The sequence below is a fragment of the Mesoplodon bidens genome, assembly GCF_964165515.1.
Source record: "Mesoplodon bidens genome assembly, chromosome: 4".
NCBI classification, from domain to species: Eukaryota; Metazoa; Chordata; class Mammalia; order Artiodactyla; family Ziphiidae; genus Mesoplodon; species Mesoplodon bidens.
This window is the reverse complement of record NC_138160.1, coordinates 168,302,232-168,329,504: the sequence shown is the minus strand read 5'-3', so window position 1 is coordinate 168,329,504 and position 27,273 is coordinate 168,302,232. Positions and strand designations below refer to the sequence as shown.

Here is a 27,273-nt window from a genome sequence, read left to right as displayed (position 1 = left end):
AGTAGCTTTTGGTGTTGCTTTTTTGCTTTGTTTTGTATTTTACATTGCCTTGATTTCTCAATCTCTTAGAGATAATTTTGTTTTTCTCTCAGACGTTAATTTCCATCCAGACACAAACATGCAAGTGGGTCTCACATTTTAAAAGCCTGTGATAAAGCTTAACACAGCTTGAACTATTATAAATAAGAAAACTATTCAACAGTGTTCTGAAATAGCTCTCTTTACCCTCTAAATTTTCTAAAATGCAGAGTTAATTACTTAGTGGGGCATAATGGCAAATAAAATTAAATGGAAAGAAGGCACAGAGTTGTCAGTAGAATCCCAGAAATAAGACAACTGCTTACTTGTAGGTTGATAAAGCAAAGAGAAAAAGACCTCTTTCTAATTTTTTCTACAGAAACAAAACATACACATCAAATTAATAGTTTTTATCTTACATCTAACAATGCCATAAATATACAAAAAAGCATTTGATCTTTGGGATCTTGTAACCATACACCAACCAGAAAAACAGTAGCTAAATGATATTTACAGCACTGGAAACAGAGCCATATAAACTGGAACTTCAGGTAATTCTACTTATTTTATAACTTACTTCAGTTTAGATTTTCCTCAAATGTTTGTTTAAGCCCCACACACTAAAGGGAGAAAATAAATATATCCCCAAATCATAAACAGTTAATAGCAGTTCTGGCATTTGGATCACAGTGTGCCTTAGACCAGGACTCTCTTCCTCAAACCACACTTTTCATTTCTACCTCCTGTGAGTTTCTCTATTAAAATAAGTCTCTTCTCTATCATCTAGATTAATCCAAGGGTCATTATTCTAAATAAGCAAGAGAAGTGAAAGATGAAGCTTACATTTTAATATTATTGAGTCATCACCACCTGCCCATCAATGGATTGAAAAAGGAAACTAAGAAAAAATGGGCTCCCGGAGTTACATCCAAGGGTCAATCTCTTCGATAGGCGGTATCAGCCTTTAGTTATTCAGGGTGACTTGACTTCAACCAAGAGTGGGTGGCGAACTGCCCAGTTGTGAGTACCATTAACTGGCTCTTCCCCCTGCTTCTGGGACTATACCCATGAAATGTAAAGAATCAGACTCACTAAATTTTAGATTTTGGAAATACTACTAGACATGAATGAGGAAAATACAGTTTTTAAAATCTGACATATAAGTAAAATTAGATGTATGAATGGACTTGCCTCCAGGAAACCAAAACTTCGCAGGAAACGGTTCCTATATGTGATTAGATTCTGTTTCTTAGTTTCTCAAACATTGAAACAAATGTAGAGGTGCCCCAAATGATAAACTCTAGCTTCTACCTCTCCTCTGACTTCCACATTCATACCCACTCCATGTTGACTCTTCCACTAGGCTATTCCGCAGAATGCTCTAAAATTTGATTATGGATTGCTACCTTCTCCCTCCAAAGCTGTCCACCCTTTAGGTTTCCCTATGACATTAAACTGTGTTCAAGCTACCCAGCTGCTTAAGTCAGAAACATAAGAGTCATCCTACTCCTTTACATCTCACATAGAATTTATCAGCAAATCCTATTGCTATCATATCTAAAATATGAACGGAATCCATACAGTAGTCTCCAACTCTGCTACCACTAGCACTGTCAAAATCACCATCAATCCTCCTCTGCATAACTACCTTAGCCCCCTGTCTAATCTCCCTGCGTCTAAATTCATCCCCTACCCAAATTAATAGTAGCCATAGCAATATTAGAAAAACATAAACATGATCGTGTCGTTTACCTGATTAAAACTTTCACTACCTTCCAGATGAACTTCAAATTAAACCCAAACCCCTTTTCATGGTCAAAGGTGAAGCCCTGCAGGCTGAGCTCTGCCTACTTCTCCCACCTACCCCACATCGTCACTCACCATGTACTCACTGTAATGTACTCACTGTCACCCAGTCACAGGGCCATGTCAGGAGCTGGTCAAATACGCTGAGGTCTTTCCCACTTTGGGATTTTTGCATGTGCTGTCCCTTTCACTTGGAATTTTATTCTTTCTGCTTATCCTTTTTTTGTTCCTTTTCATATTCTGGACTCAGCATAAATAACATCTTCTCAAAGAGTCCTTCCAGAGTCGCTCAACTGGAAGAGAAACATCTTCTCCCCATACCCTTATTCTCTACTCAGCAGCCTGGTCTTTGCTTTCTTCACAGTACTTGGGGCAAAAGGTAATTATATGTTCATTGCCTTGTTTTTACTCGCTTATTTCTCATTTTCCCTATAACACTGTGAGCTCTGTGAGGGCTGGGCTTTGTTTTACTCACTAATTTACACCTAGCATCTCAAACTTTGTAGATATATATTTGCTGAAAGAGTGAATGATGCAGTGAAGTGATAAATGCTCCTCCTTGGAGAATCATGCATGCATCTTCAAAACATCAGCCTGGCTGATTTTTGAAGGAAATCATCAAGAGGATGTGACCTCCAGTTGACCCTTGGTCTGGACCCAGGAAATTGGAGGCTCCTCACCCCCTCCTGTGTCCTTGGAATGTATGTTTTGCCCACTCTTCCCAAGTAGGAATTGTTTTCAAGGACACAGCCTTATGAGAGCAATGTGTTGTTGAGACCATCTGGACGATACACATGAATGAATCCAGTTAGGGCTTCTACATAAACTTAAGATTCTGGTGGGTGGGTGCGGAGGTCTCATTTTGCAGTTGCTCAAGACAAGCTTTGTATGTAAGTTCCCTTGCTCACTGAAACTGCCACCTACCAATCTGGAGTGGTCTGCCTCTTTCTCTGGTCTCTCCTTGCCCTCCATGTATGGGGGCCAGTTTGCAAATCACCACTAATAATCTACTGAATTCAGAACCTACTAACAGTAAATAAAGCAAAAACTGAAACCACAATCTGGCAGTTTTTTTCTGCAAAAGGATGCTATTTCCTCTCTCATTTGAAATATGTTAACCATAGAGTATTCCACTGATGTCTCCAATTTCACAAGTCTTCAAAGATCTTGGATTTTATTTTTAACCTTTTTCCCATTTTCAACTGAGTGTTTGTTTCAGTCAGCATTAATGGGTATGCCATGCTGACTTCAGAGAAGTGGAATGAAAATTTAAGACTTTTATTTCCAAAAACTCAATTATTTTGGATGTTATTAGAAACTGAAGGCTCAAACATTTCTAATCATTTTTTTAAAATAAATTTATTTATTTATTTTGGGCTGCATTGCGTCTTTGTTGCTGTGCGCAGGCTTCCTCTAGTTGCAGTGAGCAGGAGGCTACTCTTCGTTGTGGTGCGCGGGCTTTTCCTTGCAGTGGCTTCTCTTGTTGCGGAGCACGGGCTCTAGGTGTGCAGGTTTCAGTAGTTGTGGCACCCAGGCTCAGCAGTTGTGGCTCACGGGCTCCAGAGTGCAGGCTCAGATCCCACATGCCGCGGAGCAGCTGGGCCCGTGAGCCATGGCCGCTGAGCCTGCATGTCTGGAGCCTGTGCTCCGCAACAGGAGAGGCCATAGCAGTGAGAGGCCAGCGTACTGCAAAAACAAACAAACAAACAAACAAACAAACTTTCCATTTTTAGATATTTGTAACTATTTCAAAATGATGTTTTTCAAACATTATACAGACTAAATAAAAATACCTGTAGGCCATATTTAATACACAATACACCAGTTTTCAATTTTATTTAAGCTACCTAGTATAGATATTTGTCTATTCCGTTTTTCAAAATTTGTATTTAGTGACTCACCTAACGCTGCTGCATTTATAACCATCTTTGATTTACTTTCCTTTATGGTCTCCTGTGAATCCTCCAATTTGGTAAATCTTTCAACTGGAAGGTATAAGTAACATCAAAATGGTCAAAATTTCCTTTGCATATAACATTAAGAAAGGGCCAAGTAACGTGCTACAGTAGATGTCCTCCAAGATAAGCTCCATTCCACTGAAAGATCCATTTACTGCCATACATTCTATAATGTTCTATTCTACTCAAATAGAGATACCTAAACTAACTCATTAAAGACTATGTCACTTGGAAAAATAACAAACATTTTCAAAGGGAAACTTGTCTATAACTCCTGTAAATAATAATTTTAATATCATTAGGACCTAGGCATTTATCAGTTACAAAGTAGGTGAAGAAAAATGAGCAGCATAGATAAGAGCATAGGCTTTGGTGTCAAATAAGCCTGTGTTAGAATCCCAGCCCATTTCTTACTGGCCAGCTGACTTTTAACACAGCATCCTCCCAGACTCTTGGCATCTTTGTGTCCTAGGTTAAAATGAAGAAAATAATAGTACCTGCTTTAACAGGTTGCTGACAGTTCTAATTATATAACATGCTTAAAGTAATAAAGTTATAGCAATTGAAAAGAGATCAGTGGTTATCAGATTGTTTAGTTGGGATGTGTGACTATTATGGGATAACTTGAAGAAATTTCTTTGCAATGATGGAACTCTGTATCTTGATTGTGATAATGGTTACATGAATAGATGCATATGGTAAAATTTCATAAAACTGTATAGCAAAAAATGCATGTAAAACCAATGTAATCTGAATATGGTCTGGATTCAAGTTAATAGTTTATTAATGTCAGTTTCCTGGTTTTGACAATGTACTACGGTTATGTAAGTGATTATACTGAGGGACACCGGGTGATGGATACACAAGAACTCACTATATTATTTTACAACTTCTAATGAGTCAAACTACTTCAAAATTAAAAGTCTAAAGAAAAACAAAGGAAAAAAAAAGCTTGCTAAGAGAATTGTATGTGAGAGTGTGCAAAGAACTTGACACAATATCTGGCACATTATAAATGCTCTCTAGATGGTAGATATCATTTTTTAATTATTAAGTCTAGGAATTGAAACTTAAGAATAATGAAAATGGAATATATACCACTGAGAAAGGAGATAAAATTTATCAGTTATCTAAGGAGGTAACTCAAATTGAATTTTGAATATTAAGACCAATAAAAGGGCAAAAGATGAAGTGATAATAACTCATCAGCTTCAAACTCATTTCTCATTGCCCACCTACCAACATTTCAGTCACTTGACATTATACCCAGGAATCACTTGCACATCACTGAAATTATTCAGTCCTTTAAAGGACTGCATAATTTACTGTAATGACACAGTAAACGTTTCTATCTCTATGCACTTTCATACTAATGATGCTTTAAATACTTACAGCTTATTAATAGCTATAACACATTATAAATAGTTTATAACATAATCACCTGTTTTAATTAATAGCAGGGCTTAAGCAGTAGGAAAAAATTGTGATAAATCTTCATAGACAAGTTAAACTGACTTTCTGGTCAGTATAATGTTCCCTCCCCTTGAAGTAAACTCCAAAAATAATTAGAATATTAACGTACATGAATCTTTACTTTCTTCTTTCCAGATGTACAGCTGCTTAAGAAATACAGTTTGATGTTCTAGTTTTTAATGAAGAATTATGAAAGAATTATGAAAAACATGTTCGAATCACTAATTAGTTGATACATGTCTAAAATGATCTATAACCATACAAATACTCTGATTAAAGTTATAATAAAAATAGCACGGGGCTTCCCTGGTGGCGCAGTGGTTGAGAGTCCGCCTGCCGACGCAGGGGTCACGGGTTCGTGCCCCGGTCTGGGAAGATACCACATGCCACGGAGCAACTAGGGCCGTGAGCCATGGCAGCTGAGCCTGCGCATCCAGAGCCTGTGCTCCGCAATGGGAGAGGCCACAACAGTGAGAGGCCCGCGTGCCGCAAAAAAAAAAAAAAAAAAATAGCATGTGATTTGAAGTGAGATAGCATGGGCTGTTACTGATACATTTACTCAACAGATTTTATTAAGCTCATACTATGTGCCAGTCATTTTTCGAGGCACTAGGCATACAGCAGGAAGCAAGACAAAGTCTCTACCCTTATGGGGCTTACATTCTAGTAGGGAAGACAGACAAACAAATGGCAAACAAACAGAATAGAGTATTTCCTTTTATAAAGAAGAATTACCTAGATCCATAATAAAAAGTGGGGGGTGATGGAGAGAGGGGGGACTATAATATGTAGTGATTAGGGAAGGCTTCTTCAAGGAGAAAGCATTTGAACGACAGAAATGAATGAAGATGAGGAAGTAAGCCATGTGAAGACCTAACAGAAGAGTATTCCCAGAAGAGGGAGCAGCCAGCACAAATGTTCTCAAGAGGGTCAGGCTTGGTGGGTCTAAGGGACAAGAGATAACCATTGTAACTAGACTAAATTAGCCATGCAGAAGATGAGGTAGGCAAGATAGCAAGAGATAGGCTCACGGGATATGGGTGTTACTGAGTGTGATCGGAAGCCTCTAGGAAGTTTGAGTAAGTGTGTGTGTCATCATCTGACTTCGATTTTTAAGTTCAAACTCACTGCTGGATGGGGAGCTAACAGTAGGTGGGACAGAATGAACACGGAGGCCTAGCTTAGCAAGGCTCTTCCCGGTGAGAAGTGATGATGCTCCTTCTCAGCACTGTGAACATGTTACTTGGCCGCTCTGGCTTCAGCTCCCTCACCCACAGACTGTGAGCTATAAGGGAGCTGTTTTTACATGTAACTTAAATTCTGCATGGAAAGTGAAACAAGCTTGGCTGGCTGACCACAGATTCTGCATCTGAAATAAACATCAGGTTCCAGTTCTACCCTAGGAAAAACTAAGGGCTATCTTTCACAGAATTTATTTCATAGGTACTGTATAAATTTTGGAAACGATCCGCAAATATAAAGAATAACATAAAAAATCTTCAGCAAGTCTACCATGTAAGAATGATGATCCTGATTATGTTGCGTTTTTCCCCCACCCACACATAACCTTTTTGGAAAACTGCTGTTTTCCTCAGAAGCATTTACTATACTTCAAATCATTAAATATTCTTCAAAAATATGAATTTTTGATTTATTTGCATAAGTCCCTACCATGGTACATTTTACCTGTTTCCAGGCCTACATAACTATAAATGACGCTATGATAAACATGCTAATATGTAAATCTTCGCATGCAGAGCTGGTTGTTTCCCTAGTGTAAACTCTTAAAAGTAGAGTTTCTCAACAGTCAAAACCTGTATGAAAATTTAATGCATTTAACATATGCTGCCAAATTTCCCACCAGAAACTTATTCCAATTACCCTTTAGACCAGTAATATTTTTGAGTCTTCTAGGGCTTTTTTGAAATCTCTACAGTCCTCTTTATCACTAATCTTACAGGGCTTCTTGTATCTACCGCACTTTCTATCTCTGTCTGCTCCTCTTGGGAGTCCTTGCTCCAGACTTCTGCTCTTCATCCAGATCTAACCCCACATAAGTCTACACACTCAGAGCCTCCCAAGGTTGGTCGTAGCACACATCGTTGACTCCCTACATAACTGCCTTTTCACCGTTCTCCCTGGCTAATAGTGACATGCTCTTGTCTGGGTATCAGATTGCTAGCAATGTACTTGAGGAAAGTAGGCTTCTCTTCCAACCCTGAGGGTGGGGGGTGAATATTTATTTTTCTCATCCATCGCTAGGGGATAAATCTCTTTTTTTTTTTCCCTAATTCCATTGCCTTTGCCACTAATCAGCAGTATGTGAACTATGTCTAGTGAATAAAGCATAAGGGGAGATACGCTGGGGGCTTCTGGAACAACAATCTATCCTCCCAGATAAAAGGAACGAAGCGGTTCTCAAGCTGCTCTAGTTCTCTGCTGCTTCCTACTTTTGAACAGAAATGTGATACATGGACGTTTGGCAGCCATTCCGCAGCCATTAGTTGTTTCAGGATGAAAAAAAAAAAACAGGTCAAGGATAGTAGAGCAAAAGGATAGAAAGTGGCTGGCTTCTGGACATTACTCAGGCACTGAACAAATCTTGAAGACCATCTGTATTTAATAATTGACATTTATTGAAGTAAGGCTCCGTCTGTTCCACAGAGATGGCGAGATAGAGGCTCTATCTTTTTTGATGGTTACTATTCAAAGGAATGGCTCCTAGGTTCTTAAGGAAGACATTCTTGGGTTGTAAAACCGGCAGGACATTGGGAAAAGGTTTATATCTCTAAGGGGCTGAGAGAGATTTTATAGTTGCAAGGTTTCTAAAGTAAATACTCTAAGGAAAGGAATCTCAGGGGCCTATAGTCAGAAAGAAAACTGTCTATGTTTAGTGATGGTGAGAAGAACACTGAAGCCATCTTTGTCAGTGAACATGCTGCTTCTCCCTCAGTTACCCTAATCACTCCCCACTCCGAAAACCTGTGCTAAGGAATTAAGTGAGCCTCTTATGACCTTTCAGAAAATTCCTAAATTGGCCAGAGTTAGTTTCTGTCCTTTGCAATTAAAGCCCCTCTGATGAATCAAGATTGCATTCCTTATGTTTCTCTTTTTTGGAAATTAGGAAATGAAATTACATTTTCCACTGAGAGTAAATTATAACAGATCAGATATAGTGGGGGGAAAAAGGTACTGAGCTTGGAGACCTGAGATATGGATTCTAGTTTCAGTTTGGTTACTGTATGTTTGAGGTCTGATGCTGGTTTTTCTCAACCTGACAAATGAGAAGGTTGGGTCTTTGAGGTCCCTTCCAAATCTGACTTTCCAAAACTCTGTGATAATTTTGCCAGTTAAACAAATGCACCTTTAGAAATGTAAAATCAAAAGATCATTTCTTTATTCTCAGATTTTCATTAGCTGGAAAGAATAAAAATAACTATGCCGAAACTGTCCACGGTTTAGTAGAAGCAAAATCACAGTCAGAATTTCAAACAGCAGGTTTTGATTAGAAGGAGTTCAAAGCAGTCATAATTTACTTGCTCTTCAAAGAACCTCTTAGCATAGACCTGCACAAATTACCAGTATAAAGTGGTTGGCAGGTACAAGGTAAAAGACAAGAACTAGGGGCTTCTCTGGTGGCGCAGTGGTTGAGAGTCCGCCTGCCAATGCAGGGGATGCGGGTTCGTGCCCTGGTCCGGGAAGATCCCATATGCCGTGGAGCGGCCGGGCCTGTGAGCCATGGCCGCTGAACCTGCGTGTCCGGAGCCTGTGCTCCGCAACGGGAGAGGTCACAACAGTGAGAGGCCCACGTACCGCAAAAAAAAAAAAAAAAAAAGACAAGAACTATATTGAGTAGATAAAGAATTATCTCAGACACTGGATGATACTTTAGAACAGTAACTTGGGAAAGGAGGAATACGACAAACTGATCATCATAGAATAAGTTCATTTTTCCAGCAATTTGAAAGCAGCAATTCATAGCAATGAAATAAAATCAGCACGTCTCGCCACATGGGGCAGCTAAAGTTGTAGTCTCCACAAAAGAAGGATAAATGGAATGTGTCACAGGGGATTAGGTGTTTAAGGGAGTAGAAAGTTCTTATAATAGCTGCTACTTGTGATAGATTTCAAGAATGCTTTTGAAATGAGTAGATAAGGTACTAAAATTCTTGCATTCTGCCTGGGCTCAATCCTTTGGGAAAGGGAGTAGCGTAAGAAACGAGTGCTGAAATTTGTTGCTGGAAAATGCTGAACATAATTTTAAATATAACGTTTGTCTCATTTGAATCATAATTCGTGCTCATTTTAGGAAAACTCCAGAAGAAATATATACAAAAAAATTAAGAAAACATATTTCCATTACTCATCTAGACACAACTCTACTTCTTCATTTTCCCTGGAACAAAATCTCAGCTATTCCAACAGGGGAATTACTGCTTTCATTACTAGCCACATACCTAGAAGGAGTGTGTTCAAATTGGAGGACTAAAGAGAGATGGGCTGTTGCCTTTCTATCTCTCTCCCTCTAATTACAGATATAATTACATAGATATTACTTAAAGAGCCTAGGAATGTTGAGGGCATAACTTGGTTTGCCCAAGCTACTAGGTTGGGCTACTGGGAAACTACCTACTTCTACTAGTAAAACTAGCTTTCCTATAAGCCTGGCATCCCTTCTTGGGCAAAGACAGCAAGGAATCCCATATATTAGGTTTCCCTCCAAAGAGAATTATCAAGGTATAATTCCCTGCATGTAATCCCTTAGGTTCTCCTTCTACATGCCAGCATTACTGGGTCATGGTTCATGTCGAGTAATGCATATTCAAGTACAGATACTGCCTCTGTCAGCATCTACAACCTCTAAGCCCCACCCACTCAGGGAAGCAAGTGTTTTAACACGTAGCTCCATCTTTATCCTCCTGCTATCTGATACCACTTGAAGAGGATTTAGAAACACTGTATGGCTCCCAAATACAGGATAGGTCATCTTTCTAGTCTGGATAATAGGGGAACAGACCACACTGAATGGCATGAAAATCTCTGTCAAAGGCACTAGTAAGGATTTCCATGGGGTGCTATAGCCTTAGCCAAAAATACCACTGGACTTTTCATGTAAAGTCAGGTGTTATTCCCTTGGATAGAGGCAGAGCCAATCACTTACACATATTTTCAAAGCACTACTGACCAACCCAATACTTTAAACATTTAATTTTTCTCTACTGGGTGGGCAGTTCAAGCCGTGCAGCCAACACCAACTAGTTTTTGCATTACTTCAAGCAAAGGCAACAAAAGAAACAAAACTCATTACCTGTGAGCATTCAAACCCTGACAATACACCACATAAATCATCACTTCAAAAGAACATGTTAACAATGACTTGACTTCCCCATACTAAGCAGCTAAGGAAGTTAAGCATTGCTGCCCACACCTTTTTTTTTTTTTTTTTTTTTTTTTTTTGCGGTACGCGGGCCTCTCACTGTCGTGGCCTATCCCGTTGCGGAGCACAGGCTCCGGACGAGCAGGCTCAGCGGCCATGGCAGCTAAGGAAGCATTACAAAGTATGTTGATTGGTTGGTTTTGCCAGGGGCAATCTATCCTTTTAAAGGGGTGTCCAAGATATTAGAATTTGTCATTTACTGACACTATCTGTACACAGCTCTATGCTGGGACTAGATGTTGGAAAACATGGCATTCAGAAAGAAAGAGGGCTTGAAGTGGCTTTCTGCAGACTTCTGAGAAAAGGTCTCAGGATTCCCTCTTTTATTTCTCAATCCATCTGAGAAAGTTAGGAAAGAACCCTGAGGTGAAGTATGGAAATGAAAATAATTCTGAGGAATTTTCTAGAAATTTCCAGAATCCAAAAATTTCTTTCTCAAAATTTTAATGGAGCAGAAAGTTCTCCCAACGTTCCATGAGTTAGCCTTTATTTGCCAGTCTTAATCAACTTTGGATAAATGGTTAAAAATCTGAAAGAGATAAATATTGCCAATCAATGTAAACAACTGATGGCTGTTGACTGATGATTAAGTTGTGTCATCGATACTATAATGGCATATGACTCTGTGATGTGATATAGGTTGTAACAAGATGCAGCCACGGTAGCTAAGACGAGTGATGTACCAAATATGTGAGTGTTCCTAACTCTCTCAGTTGAAAATACAACCTGACTCAACCCTTCTAGGAACAATATAGGCCCTTTGTTCTGTTATCTCTATTTTTACGAAAGGAGAGGACTATAATGAAGAAGATAAATTATGCTAAGAATCAAGTATAATCTCCTTATCCTCTTTTGGAAGATTCTACATGAACTGGACTTGCCTATCTGTCGAGTCTCTTATCCTATGACCATAGCCCCAAAACTTAAGTCTCTTCTGACTTTGCTCACTTTCCTCTACAAGAAATTTTCTTCCTTCACCCAGTCATCACAGAGGTAACTCCTTCTTACTTGGGTTTCAGCTCAAATGTTAGCTTTTGAAATGTTCTTAACTGACCAATCTAAGGTAACTTTATACCCCAGGTAAAGCTTTATGTTTTTCATGCTTCTTACTCCTATCTGAAATTATCTAGATTAGTTGCTTATTGTCTTTTTGTCACTATAACAATATAGATTGGATTGGGGATAGGAAACTTGTATATCATGTTTATTGTTAGATTCCTATTTTCTACAAGAATGTCTAGAATATTTGTTAAGGAATTACTGAATGCAGAGTATAGTGGTTTTCCAAGGAAGAAAAATTAAAGAAAGATGTTGTTTCTTCAGTATTGGTATGTGCCTCATACTTGGAACATATCATGAACATTTTCTTAGAACAGGATGCAAAAGACAATTTAATCAAATGCTGATCACTATAATGGAAGAGATGTTAAAGTACCTCCACTGTCTTTAGTGCATTATTGCTATTCACTTAGCATGAATAAAACCAAAGGCATATGTAGTATATTTTTACATTTTTCAGTGGGGCTTGTATATCTTTTTTGACAACTGGCTCCCAGCACTTAATTTAATGCTATACTGAGGTATGTTTTAGCATTTTTGTACTCATCTATTTCTAATCAAATTAAGCCAAGTCTATACCTTATCAGCTAAATGCTACACTGACCCAAAGTTTAAATTCCCGTTGGAATCTCTCTGGGAAGGTGGTCTATGTATGTTTCAGCATGGTTTTCAACTTCTCTTCAGTATTAACCTGTTATTCTTATTCCAAGATGTAACCCTTGGCCATTCCTACAAAAGACATGACCCTTTTTTCATACTAGGTCCGGTAATAAATTTGGGAGCTCCATCAAGCCTAGGAATGAGTTGTGCAAATAAATACCAGAGTTTATGATTATCTTTTCAAAAATAATATTATCCTCCAACCTCCTAAAGAGCTTTCCTGGAAAATAATTTAAACATTGATAAAGGAAATGATTAACCTAGTCCCACTAGGTTACTGCTAGCTTGTTTGGAATCTGGATGCTTTATTATTGCTCTCAGCCGATTTAATATCAACTGCCTATTTGCTGTCAATGTCAATGTCTTTAAAACTCCTTGACTGGGTCCCTAATGGAAAGACATTAGATGATAAGGCAAGTGATTTCTCTACCTTCCTTTTGGTGTCTGACATCATTAATGTGATTAATGAGGTGACCAGGGAACCAAAGTCACTTGTCACCATTAGATTGCTAATACAATAGCCAAAGCTCAAAGGTGAGGAAGGAATGAGAAAGAAGTCTTCTCTTATCTCTGTTCTCTACTTTATCAAGGAGACAAACAACCTACCTTGTGTGAACCTTTTTGTAATAGTAAACATTTTGTAATAGTAAATGCTAAGAAAATGAAAAACATGTTTATTTGGTTCCAAATTATTTGTGATGACTGAAAAATAATTATTTTGCCTTTAAAGATTAAGAATCCATTCTAGATGATTGAATAATGACTATACAATAGAAAAGAAATTGCTGGATCAGTGCTTTAAAAAGGAGTAAGAGGAAAGGTAGACTCACCAATGGAAGTGATTGGCTCATGTTGATATAAAGTCCAGCAGAAGCTCTTGCTTCAGGCACAGCTAACTCTGTCTTGCTCCTCCTGTCCCCCTCTTCCTCTCTTCACCATTTCCCCCTTCTCCCTCCATTTCTTTGCTATAATTTTCTCTGTTGTTTTCAAAATCCTGGAGAATAACAGAGAGAGAGAGAGATTAAGAGAGAGAACTTCTTTTCTTTCATTGTAGTAAAATCCCAAAATTGATACAAACCTGGCTTGGACTACTTACTCAGTCTTAGAGGATGAGGATATGTATATTGATGTGTTCATACGAGCCCAGACCTGGAGCAGGGGGAAGTAGTTCACCCAAATGTGAAATATACAAGAGTGGGATATTGTGATGCTTTTTTACATATAAAAGGAAAAATCAATCCTGAGCAACCAAACAATAAAAATAAACTATTTATCTACCATAGAAGGAACAAATGGTTTTTAAAGAGAAACTGGGTTTGCATTTGGTCATACAAACTTTTTTCTGTAGAGTTATATGGACTGATGGGTATTCTCGTACATGGCTGGTGGGAGTGTAAACTTCAGAATTTTCCTGAAGAGCAAATTGGAAACATTTAAAATATGAATATACATCTTAAATATGAATATACACCATTCTAGAAATTTATACTAAAGGAACAATAATAAATCATCACAAAAATGTGACCAAAGTGATGTTTCTCTCATTGTATATATGACAACAAAGAACTGGCAGCAACCTAAATGTCAAAAAATAGTGGAGATTAAAAAAAAGCATGGAAAGTACTATTTTAAAATTTATGTGTTTATTTGTCTGTTATTTATTTATTTATATAATCTGAAAAGATATATACCAAAAGACTAGGAATATCAGGATGGATGAAATATGGGTGATTTTTCCTGCCTTCTTTTTGCTAACCTCTATTTACTAATTTTCCCCCAATCAGTATAAACATGTATTAACTGTGTAATGTTTGTGTTCTGAGAAGAGAGCAGCTTGAACACAGATTCCTGATTCACTCTAAATACCCTTTCTAAATAATACCATATTGGGATGGGAGGCTGGTGAGCAGGACATATAACACTTCAAAGGTGTCTTTAGGGACCAAGAATCAGCTGTAAACTGTAAAAAAATTCTCTTTTGTGATCTAAGCCAAGGGATCAGACCCAAGGGAAAGGGCTTACCTGTGTTTGGGGTCTCCAATGATGACTCAGGTTTCTTTGTTTCTTGAAGGAAATCAGCAAGCAGAAGCCTGGGTTTCTCTTCCAGAAAGACTGCACCTGTCCATTTGCTGCATGTGGTCCTACTGACCCAGAGGCCTGGAAGAAATTACACAGAGGAGAAAAATGCCCTGTCCCTGAAGTGGGGAAAGGCCTGCCACTTGTACCCCAATTTCACATGCTATCTTAAAATTAATTCCAGATGAAATAAGTTTTTAAATGCAAAATACATAATGGTTAAAACATTACAAGAAATTTAAGAAGAGTATTTGTATAACCTTGCATTATACAAGATTATTCCTAGGCAAGATAGGAGACCTAAAAGCCATATGTAATATTTCATTATGTAAAAATTAAACACCTTTCATGGCAAATATACCGTAAGCAGAATTAAAGAGAAATGAGAAACTGAGGAAAATATTTTCAAAGCCTATGTTAGATAAAGGGTTAATACTCCTTGTATTAAAAGATCTCCAGAAATAATTAAGAAAAAGGGAAGTAACTGAAGGAAAAATGGATGAAAAGGCAAAGACAGAAGAACAAATTCTAATGGCCAATAAATACACAAAAATTCTCTTAACCTTGCTAGGGTTTAAAGGAATGCAAGTAAAAGCAACAAGATGTCATTTTTTCATTAATCTCATATAGAAATAATAATATAGTGAGAATAAAGCACTGATGAAAAAACAGGGAGACATAACCTCTGATAGGAAATAATTTGTGAATTGCAATGACCTCTTGGATTGACCTATTAATCTCGATTTGGAAATCTATCCATTAGAAATAAAAACCCTGTGTTCTATGAACAAAGATGTCTATTGCAACACTATTTTATAGTAGCAGAATAAAAGAAAAAATAAAGGGACACCAACAAGGGAAATGGTTGGATAAATCACAGTACATCTACTCCATGCAACAGTCCATAGCTATCAAAAAGAATAGATTAGGCCAATGACTCTCCAAGTGTGGCCCTTGGACCAGCAGCCTCAGCAGCACCCAGGAACTTGATAGAAAAGCATGTTCTCTGGTCCCACGCTAGGCCTGCTGAATTGGAATCTGTGAGGATGGGGCCCAGTAATCTGTGTCTTAAGTTATCCATGTGTTTCTGATACATGGTTAGATGTATATCACTTGTCTTGAGAAGTCTATTCATATTGTTAAATGGGAAAATTAAATTTCTGAGTAATATATTTAATGTGATGCATTTTTTATAAAAATAAACAACTATAAAGCATACACTTTTTTGATATGTACTCATACTTTTGTATGTGAAAGCATAAAGTTGTGCCAATAACATTTTTTAAGGTAGGAAAGGAGTAGGGAAAGAGAAATAACCTCTCTCTTCATGTATCTTTGCTTCCTTTTTCACTGGAAACAGTGAGCATATATTACTTTCCTAATTAAAAAAAAAAGACATTTAAATAATAAGTTAAAGAAAAAATGGTCATTGAGCCTAGATTTTCACCTGACCTAGATCAAATAGACTCTAAGCTATGTGGACATCAATTGGTTAGATCTTCCTTTCACCAAGCCTTAATTGGCCTTAAGACCTAGCTAGTGATGGCTCTGGCATAATCCTTTACTAAGCAAACTATTAAATAGGTAGGTGGATCAGAGCACGGATTCTTCCATTTTGCATGAAGGGGCTCAAAAGCACAATTTCTCTGGATTATTTCTCCAAACTGCCTTTATAGTTAAAGTTAAGACCTATCCATTGGACCCTCTGAAAAGGTTACAGTCACTGTAAGCAAACTATATAGATGTCAACAGCTATAATACAAGTCTATGCACAGTTTACTGAATTTAAAAATTTTGTCTTATAAAGCAGAAACTAACACACCATTGTAAACCAATTATACTCCAATAAAGATGTAAAAAAAAAATTGTCGACTGGTAGTTTATTCCAATCCTTCTTTCCACTGTGCTTTAAATTTTAAGTGTGGAGAAACAATGGTTTCTTCTTTAAAGCCTTAATCATTTATTGAAATACCATTTTTAAAGTCAGATTAAGTTAAATGTTGAATTATTACATTTTTTGGCTAAGATTTTCCCTTCAAGGACAAAATACTCCAATACTATCATTTGAGATTGGTTTTATCTACATCTGAAGTTTGTTAGAAAATACATGTATTTGCAAAGCTCTAGCAAGTCATAAGTACATGATGGAAGGGTCCAAAAGTTACATCCCAGGAAGTCACAAAAGTTAACAACATGGGCCAGAATAATCATGGAGATTAGGTAAATTTAACTTGTGATGTTGACTTCTTCCTTTTAATTACTTAGCTCTTCAATATAGTCAATAGTCTGATGAGCTCTGATTATGGAGAACTCAGCTAAAAATATACTGAATTATAATCACCTGCAATGTGACATTTAAAATTCTATGATTTTAGTTCTCCTATCCACCCATTCTTCTTCCATGGGACAACTTTAGGGTTATAACTGAAATGAATCTCTAATGACTAATGCCCCAGTGATTTGATTTTTGCACATTGCTGAAAAATTAAGAAGAATGTTTACTTGCCCTTTAAAAACCTATATTCCACTGAAAGGAGCCTAGATTTAAAATTCTCACAAGCCTGAAAGAAATAATTTCATAATCTAATATGTTATGGTAGTCTAAATGAGAATTTTCCAACTCAGTCTCATAAAAAGAAGCCTTTTGCCACTAGACTTAAAAAAGATTAGACATACAATTTAATTAAGTTAACAAAGTCCACTGTAATTCCTTAGAAGTGAATCTCTTTTAATCTTCCAAGTTTATTGGATTCATTACTGTTGCAAAGAATTTCTAACCCACGATTACATCTGTGCCTTTCTGCAGAGCCATTCAGCATCCTGAGAAATACCCAACTAATTTGATTACATGCTTTGGTTCTCAACAGATCCCAAATAGAGAAAATCCTTTCTGCCTTTTATCTAAAATGTTTGCTCTGCATTAACATATTTCACTAGTATAAGTAGATAAGCTCTTTTTTCCTTCAACCAAGTATTCGAGAACCTACTATGTGCCAGTGTTTGCCAAGCACTTCAAGTGCATAAGGAAAATCAAGACAAGGATTTGACATAAGTAGCTTACATTACAGTGAAGGTCTCTCTCTAAAAGGATTCCTTAAATATTTTTTGCTAACTCAATATTTATTACTTAATCAGATGCTTTATTTAACACCCATGCTATTTGCTACCCTATTAATACTGATTAATGCATTTTACTATTTTGCTCTAAATGTTTTACTACCCTCCAAGGGAAATATTTGGACATTTCCCTTCACTGAGGCCAGATTATCACTGGCACCCAACAAAGGAACAGACCCTATGTTCCTTCCAAAATTTTTTGACTTTATTTCCATAATATAACATCCTTTCTTTTATCAAAGAGTGTATGAAATGCTGGAACTGAGGAGAATATTTTTATTTAAATATTAGAAATTTGTACCTGTGTAACTTAAAGCACCATACCTTACCCTGAAAGGATTTATACGTTGTGCTGAGACAGTGAATCAATTTTATTTGTGGTGTTAACGGAAGTTCAAATTGTTAAATTAGATTCAGATAACATATTCATGGTTTGCATTAACAAGAAAATAAGCAGACAGTTGAACAGATTCAGAAACTGTACATGTTTAAAGCAATGAGCATTTTAAGTGTGAAGAGAAAAATAATGTAGTTTTAGTAAATAGTCTTTCTACTTTAAAGTCTCAACCACGGCCATGGGATTTCTGTTCTCATTAAATCTTAGTTTTTTCTTAGTCCTAAAAAGACTTTTCAGTAGAGGGTGGAAGAAATCCAGTTTTGAAGAACTCATGTTACTTTAATCGCCATGGTCAGGCTCTACAGGTGAGAGAATGTAGTCCCTCCTACAAAGTTCGTCCTGTCAACCAGAGGAAGGACAGAACCTTGGGGCTGAAAGAGTTCAGATTCACTACCCACAACTGATACTAAATTTCCCACATTTGTAGTAGGGGATTATCCAAAAGATACTTCTATGCATTTGCAAAACAAACTTTTAAAAGTTTGATGCTGGGGCTTCCCTGGTGGCACAGTGGTTGAGAATCTGCCTTCTAATGCAGGGGATACGGGTTTGAGCCCTGGTCTGGGAAGATCCCACATGCCACAGAGCAACTAAGACTGTATGCCACAACTACTGAGCCTGCGCGTCTGGAGCCTGTGCTCTGCAACAAGAGAGGCCGCGATAGTGAGAGGCCCGCACACCACGATGAAGAGTGGACCCCGCTTGCCACAGCTAGAGAAAGCCCTCACACAGAAATGAAGACCCAACACAACAAAAATAAATTAATTAATTAATAAACGCCTACCCCCAACATCTTAAAAAAAAAAAAAGTTTGATGCTATTCCGTAGGACTTTTCTCGGAAATTTTCTTTAACTAAAAAGTACTTTAAACTTCACACTAAAATTCTTACAAGGGTGACTTATAGAACCCACACTGGGGTTTTTCATTCGAACTGTAACTAAAGATAAGTAAATAAGAACTGCCATCTCCAACCAACGGTTAGGAATGAAGGTGCTGGATTTGATATCCTGGGTTTGATTTCCAGCTGTGTAATCTTGCACACATTACTTTCTCTAATCTTGTTAAGCCTCAGATTCTTCACAGGTAAAATGAGGATAAAAGTAGTGCCCATCACAAAAGGGTCTTTGTGAAGAGTAAATGTAATAAGGTGTTTATCAGTACAATGCCCTGCACATAGTTCCCACTCTATAAATTCATGATTCAACAAATAAATATGTGCTACTCTTTGGTCATTTTCAATATTTTTACTCTCTATTATTTTCCTTAATAGACTTTAAGGGGTAATGATGTTACTGTCATTTTCAAAGAACCAGATTAGTATTTATTTATCTTCTCTAGAATTTTTAAAGTTTTTGCCTTCTTTTTCATAAATAACATCTTTTATTTCTATTTGTCTCTTCTTGCTTTTTCTTTTAAGTTTTTTTTTTTTTTTTTTTTTTTTTTTTTTAGCTGTGTTGGGTCTTCGTTGCTGCATGCAGGCTTTCTCTCATCGCAGTGAGTGGGAGATATTCTTCGCTGCAGTGCACAGGCTTCTCATTGCAGTGGCTTCTCTTGTTGTGGAGCACGGGCTCTAGGCGCACGGGCTTCAGTAGCTGCAGCACGTGGGCTCCGTAGTTGTGGCACGTGGGCTCTAGGGTGCATGGGTTTCAGTAGTTATGGTCCGTGGGCTCAGTAGTTGTGGCTCAAGGGCTCTAGAGCACGGGCTCAACAGTTGTGGCGCACGGGCTTAGTTGCTCCGCAGCATGTGGGATCTTCCTGAAGCAGGGATCGAACCCGTGTCCCCTGCATTGGCAGGCGGATTCTCAACCACTGCGCCACCAGGGAAGTCCCTCTTCTTGCTTTATATTTTCTTTTTTCTAACTTCTTGATTCTTTTATTTTTTGCTTTCTCTCCTAAGGTAAGCATTAGGACTCTGATTACAACTTGTACTATAGCCTGTAGGTTTGTATGTGATGTGTCTCATTAAATTGCTTTCTAAAGAATTTGCAATATTCACTGTCTTCTCTTGGATTCGAGAATAATCTGGGAGTGAATTTCTTAGTTTCCATGTAGTTGAGATTCTTTTTGATCATCTTTTAATTTTTGGATTACTCTATTTGAAAATACCTTTTAAGTTAGAATCATCTTTACAAAAAAGAGATTTCTGTCCTAACAGTTAGTTAAAATTTCATTATCATCTAAGGGAATCTGTTTTTATTTAATAATTTTGATAGCCCTTTAAAAATTCCCAAGAAAAATTTCACAGTTTCTGTAGCCTCAATACTGAGAAGCATGCAACAATGAGTAAAAGCAAAAGAAAGTCCATATTTAAATGTCTGGACATTCAATGTATTTTGCTTTATTATAAATCTTAAATATCTAGTAGGAATCAAGATGGAGAGAATTTAAAGTATTCCCACTTGCTTATACACTTTACTCTTCTCAGTTTTAATAAAAAGCCTTTATAATAGAAGCCAGTCCAGGGAATTTTCTGGAAGTAAAATTAATAAGAAGTCAAGCATCAAAGCACAGTGTTAAACATAAAATAAAGCCAACAGACTGGGTGCAAGGAGTATATAGATGATGAAAGTCAAGCTTATGTTTAAAAAAATAATAAGTACCCCATCTGAGCCATATGTATGATCCACAAAGACAAGGAAACCTTATCACTGCTGTAGCTCCACCTCAAGGAGAAAAGAAACCCCAGGAACAAGTGGTTTAAATTCCGAGACATAGCCAACAACTCTAAATGCAGAGACTTCCACATTAGTTCTAGAAGTTTATAATCTAATCCTCAGTCCCAGGAAAACAAAACATTTTACCCTGGATCTAGAGGTCTCTCCAGGTTTATGCAGGGTTATAGAAAGAAAAGACTATTTTCACAGCTTTAGGCAAGTGGTTCTCGCTGACCCTTAGTTTCCTCATCTGCCGAATAGGTGCCAGGTGGCAAGAGCCCTGATTATATAATCTGTATGTTTATTTTTAGCTCTAGCATTTTTAAATTGTACAGGCAGGTTAACATGTGTCTATTCTAAGCATTAAAAATGTATGAAGAAATCCAATCACAAATAGCAGGGCTATAATAGAACTTACTAAAATAGCTTTGATCAAATATACAACACCCTGAAGTATTACTTGATAAGACTAGTTTTGCACTAATCCTGTCATTGATAAATTAAGTGTTCAGGTATGAAGACTAGTCATGTCAAGTTATTTCATGATGCAGAAATTTTATTTACCCAAAAGAATAAGAAGAAAGTAAACTTTTGAGTACTTTAAATGGGCTGAGAAATACGTGCTAAGAGTTTTACGTGTGCCAAATAACTGGAAATCATGAAAATTAAAATTGTGGACTATCAGTCTAGAGCAGATGTTGCTGGTTCCCTGCCAATATCCCTCTGGTCCTGTTACTTCAGTTTGCTCCTGTACAAATACCAAAGGCCAGAATCTGCATCTCTTTGCCCAGGAGCCTTTGAAGACTTGGAAGGCTGCCACACCTTGCACCCAGCAGACCTGCGGTGGAGGGAACTAACACCTCTACCCCAGGGAGCAGTCTAAACCAAGGGCTGAATGGAGTTGCTTGGTAAATGCCCAGCTTGCTCATCCCACAGGCAAGGTGTGTGTTTTACACCATTTTTTCAGAACTTCCCAGAGGTGTTAAGATCTAGTTACCAATAGCAGTGGCTGCATTGATAGTTCTTAGCACACTGGCTACCCCACCTTCCTTGTGTCTCTTCCCCACTCCCCTACTCATGTTTCCTGTACCTGCCAAGCTAACTACTTGCACTCAAGTCCTTCTATTGTCTCAAGATCTGCTCCTGGGGGACCCAAACTAAGACTGACTACCAGAAACAGATTGATCTCATTGTGCAAGTAAATCTTCAAGTCAGTTACGATTTTGTCCTTCACCACCCCACTTATATATACAGTCATGCTCTTTGCCCCAAATTAGGAACAAACTGGGCAGCAGTCCTGTATATGCAATCAAGAAAGCAACACCCACTTCCAAAAGAAAAACACATACAGAGGCGAAACTTGATACCGACCCTGGGAGCAAAGAACATGACAGAAACCTTTTGCTCAAATGAAGATATCATAGGATGGGGAAATGGAAGGAAGGGGATTAGCCCTTTGATTACCGTTTTCCCTACTCTCAGGAGAATTTTGATGATAAAGATTTAGACAAGCATATTTTAGCAGGGTAGACATGAGTTAAGGGTTCATTCTGCTGAACACTAGTTCTGAGTCTGAAAGCAAAATTGTGGCAGGGACACATCATGGATATAACCTGTACCTAACACAGTAGTTGGAACGTACGTAGTAGGAGTTCACTATGTATCTGTAAATGTATAGTGAGAACCAAGATGGATCAGGCAAGCCTTAAAGACTAAGAAAGAGGAAGTTAATCCACTGTAACTAGCTCAAGACTAGTTAGAAGGAAAACTAAAACGTCATCCCGTTTCAGCTCATCAAGTTAGGAAAGAAGCCTGCATGATCAAAAACCCCACATGTACTGTCTTTTAGGAGCTTGGAGATAATGATAGAAAGGGCGGTGGACATTCTTCAAAAGGAAGAAAGGGAAACGTCCATCATCCCAATTATGTTTTCATTATAAAGTCCAAACCAAAGGCAAACTTAAAATGTTATATTCAGAATGACTAAAGAATTAATTACTGTTGTAATATCTTAGTTCTCTTGTGTTAAAGTCAAAATTATACCTTCCCAAATGTCTATTTTCATATCTCTGAATCACTCATGAACACACTGTAGGTTACAGGCATGCTACTTTTACCTGACCATTGTTGAGCCCTTCATATTAATAGACCTGATCTTGGGTAAAAATATTCTGATGGAGACAAAAGAAATTTAACATTTGACTGATCCTAGCCTTCTTACATCACCTCCAGTTATAAGGAATTTGCTCATTCTCTTTCTCTTCCTTCTTCTCTTCTCTCTTGAAAACCCAGTCCCCAGGATATCATCATCCTGAATTTGGAGAACAGGTATAGTGATATCTGACTGGAGGAATGAGGATGCTTCCAAAAACAATGGACACATGGTTTGGGGCTTGGTAAGACAGGAAATAAAGGGAGAGAATGAAACATTCAGGGGTACTATGGTATATTAAAAAATGAGAGAGGAAGGGGGATTTTATAAAGTGTTATTGAATGACAGAGCTGTGATTCAAATATACACCACTAAAATACTTGTCTGGAAGTATAAGTTTAAAGTATAGTATGGTATAGTACAGTAGAGTATAGTTTAGTATAGTATAGTATTGTCTGAAATACTATAGCTTAAGCTGCCTCTAGGCTAAGCTGCCTCTAGGCTAAGTTGCCTCTCCTACCCTCTTTCTATCCTGAAACTATATACAATAATGTTGCTGGGTCCCCAGAGCACTAGCAGGACAACTTTGAAATAAGTTATTAGAAAAGCAAATCACCAAAGAGGCATTAAACTATCATCTTTCCATCAACCACAATATCCTTCTGTCTTTAAAAGACAGATGTTCAAAGAGTGAAAATGTGCCTATTTTATCTGGGAAAAAGTAGGAATTTTATTTCAACTTTCTGTGTATCATTAGGTTGCTGGAAATCATGGAAACCTAAATTACATATGCAACCACTTCATGCACTGAGACCTCTTGTAAGAAGAAAGCAGCAATATAATCAGTCAGCTCAAATCATCCTCCATGTTAACAAGGTGGCTGTAGAGTCATTTTAAGAAATGACTTTCTGCTCCTATTAGTAGACTGATTATACTCTAGCTTTTGTTCCAGAAGCATATCACCAAACTAGTCTCCCAAAATGTGTATTAAAAATGATACATTTTCCTTGCCAGTGTTTATATTCAAGTCAAAGTTTCTTTAGAAAAGAACAGGAATACAAAAAAAATTGAAGCCATGGCAGTTTGCCTCTCTCCAGCAAAAGCAATCATCAAGGTAAATATGTATTGTTTGAGTTGTTGAACATAGATGTGTGGACAGAAGTTTAATGGCCATGCAACCTGTTTCCAGTGCATTAACTATCACATTCCAAATGACAACCAAGATTCTTTCTTGTTTAAAATGTGTCCCACATGCTCAGAATCCATCTTGATCAACAGACTGTGGTATAATTTGGCAGTTCAGAGATGAGAAGATTATGGACACATTTCAGTTAAAAAATAAATTCAAAGAAGACAACTTGTATGCATGATGTATCTAAAAATGCTTCCGAAAGACATTTAGGAATCTAAGTCAACTCTGAACAGGGAGTCTTGGTCTATTTTGTCAAACAATATAATGTAGAAGAATTACTTATGGAGAAGCTACAGACAAACTTCCACTTTTTATACAACAAATTCCTGAAGGATACTCAAAAGCTGAATGTGAAAAAATAAAACGATCTGTGTGGAACCTTGGCTCCACTAATGACTAGTTAAAAGAATTTAAATTATTTAATGTCTCTAATTCATACACTTATACATTCAACACATATTTATTGTGTTCCTGTTACGTGTCAGACACTGCTCTAGGGTTTGAAAATACAGAAGTTCACAAAAGAGGCTACAATCTCTGCCTTCACACTTTGAAATGAGAGAGGCAAAACAGACTGAGGACAAATATATATTAGAACATGACAATGTTAGAAAGAAAAATAAAATAAAATAATGGGATACGAACTATTGGAGGGGTATTACATAGGTATTTGATAGATATTTTAGAGAGGGACAGGTAAGATGTCACCAAGAAGATGACCTTGATGATAACCTGAAGAAAGTGAGGGAACAAGTGTGGATATCCATGGAAAGAAACAGCATTTCACGGGTGGCAAGTACAAAGGCCCTGAGGCAAGACTATGCCTGACAAGAAAAGAGAGCAAAAGACAGCAAAAGCAGAGAGATGAAGGGTAGGGTGTCAGAAGAGGAAGTCAAGAAGTAAAGGGGGTCAGAGCTGGGGAACAGACCTGTTAGTTTATAGCAAGGACCCTAGAGAGAATAAAAAGCTATTAGAGGATTTTGAGAAAAGAAATTATATCATCTGCCTTACATTTGACAGGAATAATTATTCTTCCTCATAAGTTTACTGTAAAAATTAAGATAGGTACTTCCCTGGTGGTGCACTGGTTAAGAATCCGCCTGCCAATTCAGGGGACATGGGTTCAAGCCCTGGTCTGGGAAGAGCCCACATGCCGTGGAGCAACTAAGCCCATGTGCCACAACTACTGAGTCTGCACTCTAGAGCCCGCGAGCCACAACTACTGAGCCCACGAGCCACAACTAGTGAGCCTGCATGCCACAACTACTGAAGCCTGTGCACCTAGAGCCCGTGCTCCGCATCAAGAGAAGCCACCGCAATGAGAAGCCCGCACCCCACAACGAAGAGTAGGCCCTGCTAGCCACAACACAACTACAGAAAGCCCGCGCACACCAACGAAGACCCAATGCAGCCAAAAAAAAAAAAAAAAAGTCTCCCTTTTAAAAATAAAAATTAAAAAAAGCCCTCTTGTCAAAAAATTTTTTTAAAAAATTAACTAAGATAATTGACATAAAATGCTTCCCACAGTACATAGCAAAAGGTAAACATAAAATGTTAGCTGCTATAATTATTTTTGTTATTCAGACAGGGATTAGGAACACATAATAAAAAATGAAAGTCATTGCATGGGTTAGGCTTCTTATTTTTTATTTTGTCTTTATTCTTAAAAAACTCCGAATAACAATCCAAGGAGGGAAAGAAGAATAATGAAGAGATGCTTTGGTTCAAAGATCAAGTGAAGATAATTTCTGATACATTTAAGTGCCTTTTTTAAAAAATGGAAGAAAAAACTTAAAGTACAAAACAGAAGGATATTAAATTTTCCAGGTAAATCTCTCAATGCTCTAAGCACAGAAATAATTGGAAATCTACTTGAAGCCATTTGAATTGATGTTTCTTCCAACTTAGGGCCAGGAAGAAGCATCAAAACTGTCTGGATGACTTTTGGCAAAGAGCTATACACAGTAAATAGAAAGAATTTATTGTAAATAGATTCCAAGAAAGCTACCAATAGGCCTCCCTGCTGGCTGAGCAAGATTACTGAAACAAAATAAAGCAAAGCAAAAGGTATTATTGCCTACTTAAGCAGTCTGGCATAAAAATTATTACAGTAGCTGGACTGAAGAAAAAATAAACAGATCATGCTTAAAACGTCATGAGAGGCAAAGTACATTTTCTCTCTCCCAGTATATCATGACAGGTGTACAACAGGCATAAATGATATAAATATTGGAGAAGGATTTATGATTTGAACTCCCAGAGAACCTTCAAAGTGCAGAACCTCATTTCACACACAGCCAAGGAACAGTATATTGTTATCTTTCATTTTTATATCATTTTGTGTATTTCATTCCTTTAAAAAGCATTTATTGATTACCTATTATGTGCAAGGAGCTGTGGAAAATAGAAGATTGTGTAACACATGGTCCTTGTCACCCAAGAAACCCATGTTATAACAAAGGGACACAAGGCATAGTGTCTATTTCACTGAACATAAAACACCATCAACTGGAGTTAAATTAAAATAATAATTTTATAGGAAAAAAGAAAATCAATAAATATACATAGTTTTTAAGATAAACCTGATATCAAAAACATTGAAGTTTGAAAGAAATACATACCTTAATATATAAAATCAAGTATATAAATATCTACACTAAGAAGAAGCATAAGTGTCAAACATGGTTTTTGAAATAACAGGATGTTATAGGCGCACAAAGGAAAAAGTATTACCACTGGGTCAGAGAGGTTAGCAAAATCCAGATGATGTTAACATTTCAGCTGGGCTTTAAAAAAAGCAACAGAAAGTCTATAATGGAAATGACGGGTAAAAAAAAAAAAAAAAAGGAAAGGGGTAAGAAATGCATTCCAGGCAGATGAAATAGCACGTACAGAGTAAAAATTACTTTGCACGGAGGAGCAGCCATACATTCAGATTGACTGAAGGAGGTTCATATTGGACCCAGTTGTAAGGGGTTTTAAATGCTAAATAAATGATTGTAAACACTGCCCTTTCAGAAACTAGGAAGCTTCAAAAGTAGACAACACACATTGTTTAGGAACAATAACAAAACAAAAATCCACAGTGAACTGGAGGGAGGCTAGCCTGCAGAGTGGAAGAGCAGTAGGGAATCTTCCATAATACTCCAGGCAAGATATGCCAAACCAGACAAGGGAGGTGAAAAGGTGAGTTGAAGAGAGATGGATGTGTCTCTCTCCCTTTAGCGTGCTTTTACTCACATGCTCGTAATTAATCTGTAATAATGTGACATC

At 37.4% G+C, this 27,273-nt stretch overlaps 1 long non-coding RNA gene across 1 annotated transcript in view; it reads right to left on the bottom strand.

Annotated features, from left to right (window-relative positions):
• Nucleotides 1-3,731: 3,731 nt before the first annotated feature.
• Nucleotides 3,732-27,273, bottom strand: part of LOC308615619 — a 65,266-nt gene continuing 41,724 nt past the window's right edge. The window contains exons 2-5 of the long non-coding RNA XR_014015534.1: nucleotides 14,434-14,568; nucleotides 13,508-13,560; nucleotides 13,242-13,405; nucleotides 3,732-3,809 (exon numbers count right to left, since the gene is read on the bottom strand). This is a non-coding gene — a long non-coding RNA (uncharacterized lncRNA). The remainder of the gene's footprint in view (nucleotides 3,810-13,241; nucleotides 13,406-13,507; nucleotides 13,561-14,433; nucleotides 14,569-27,273) is intronic.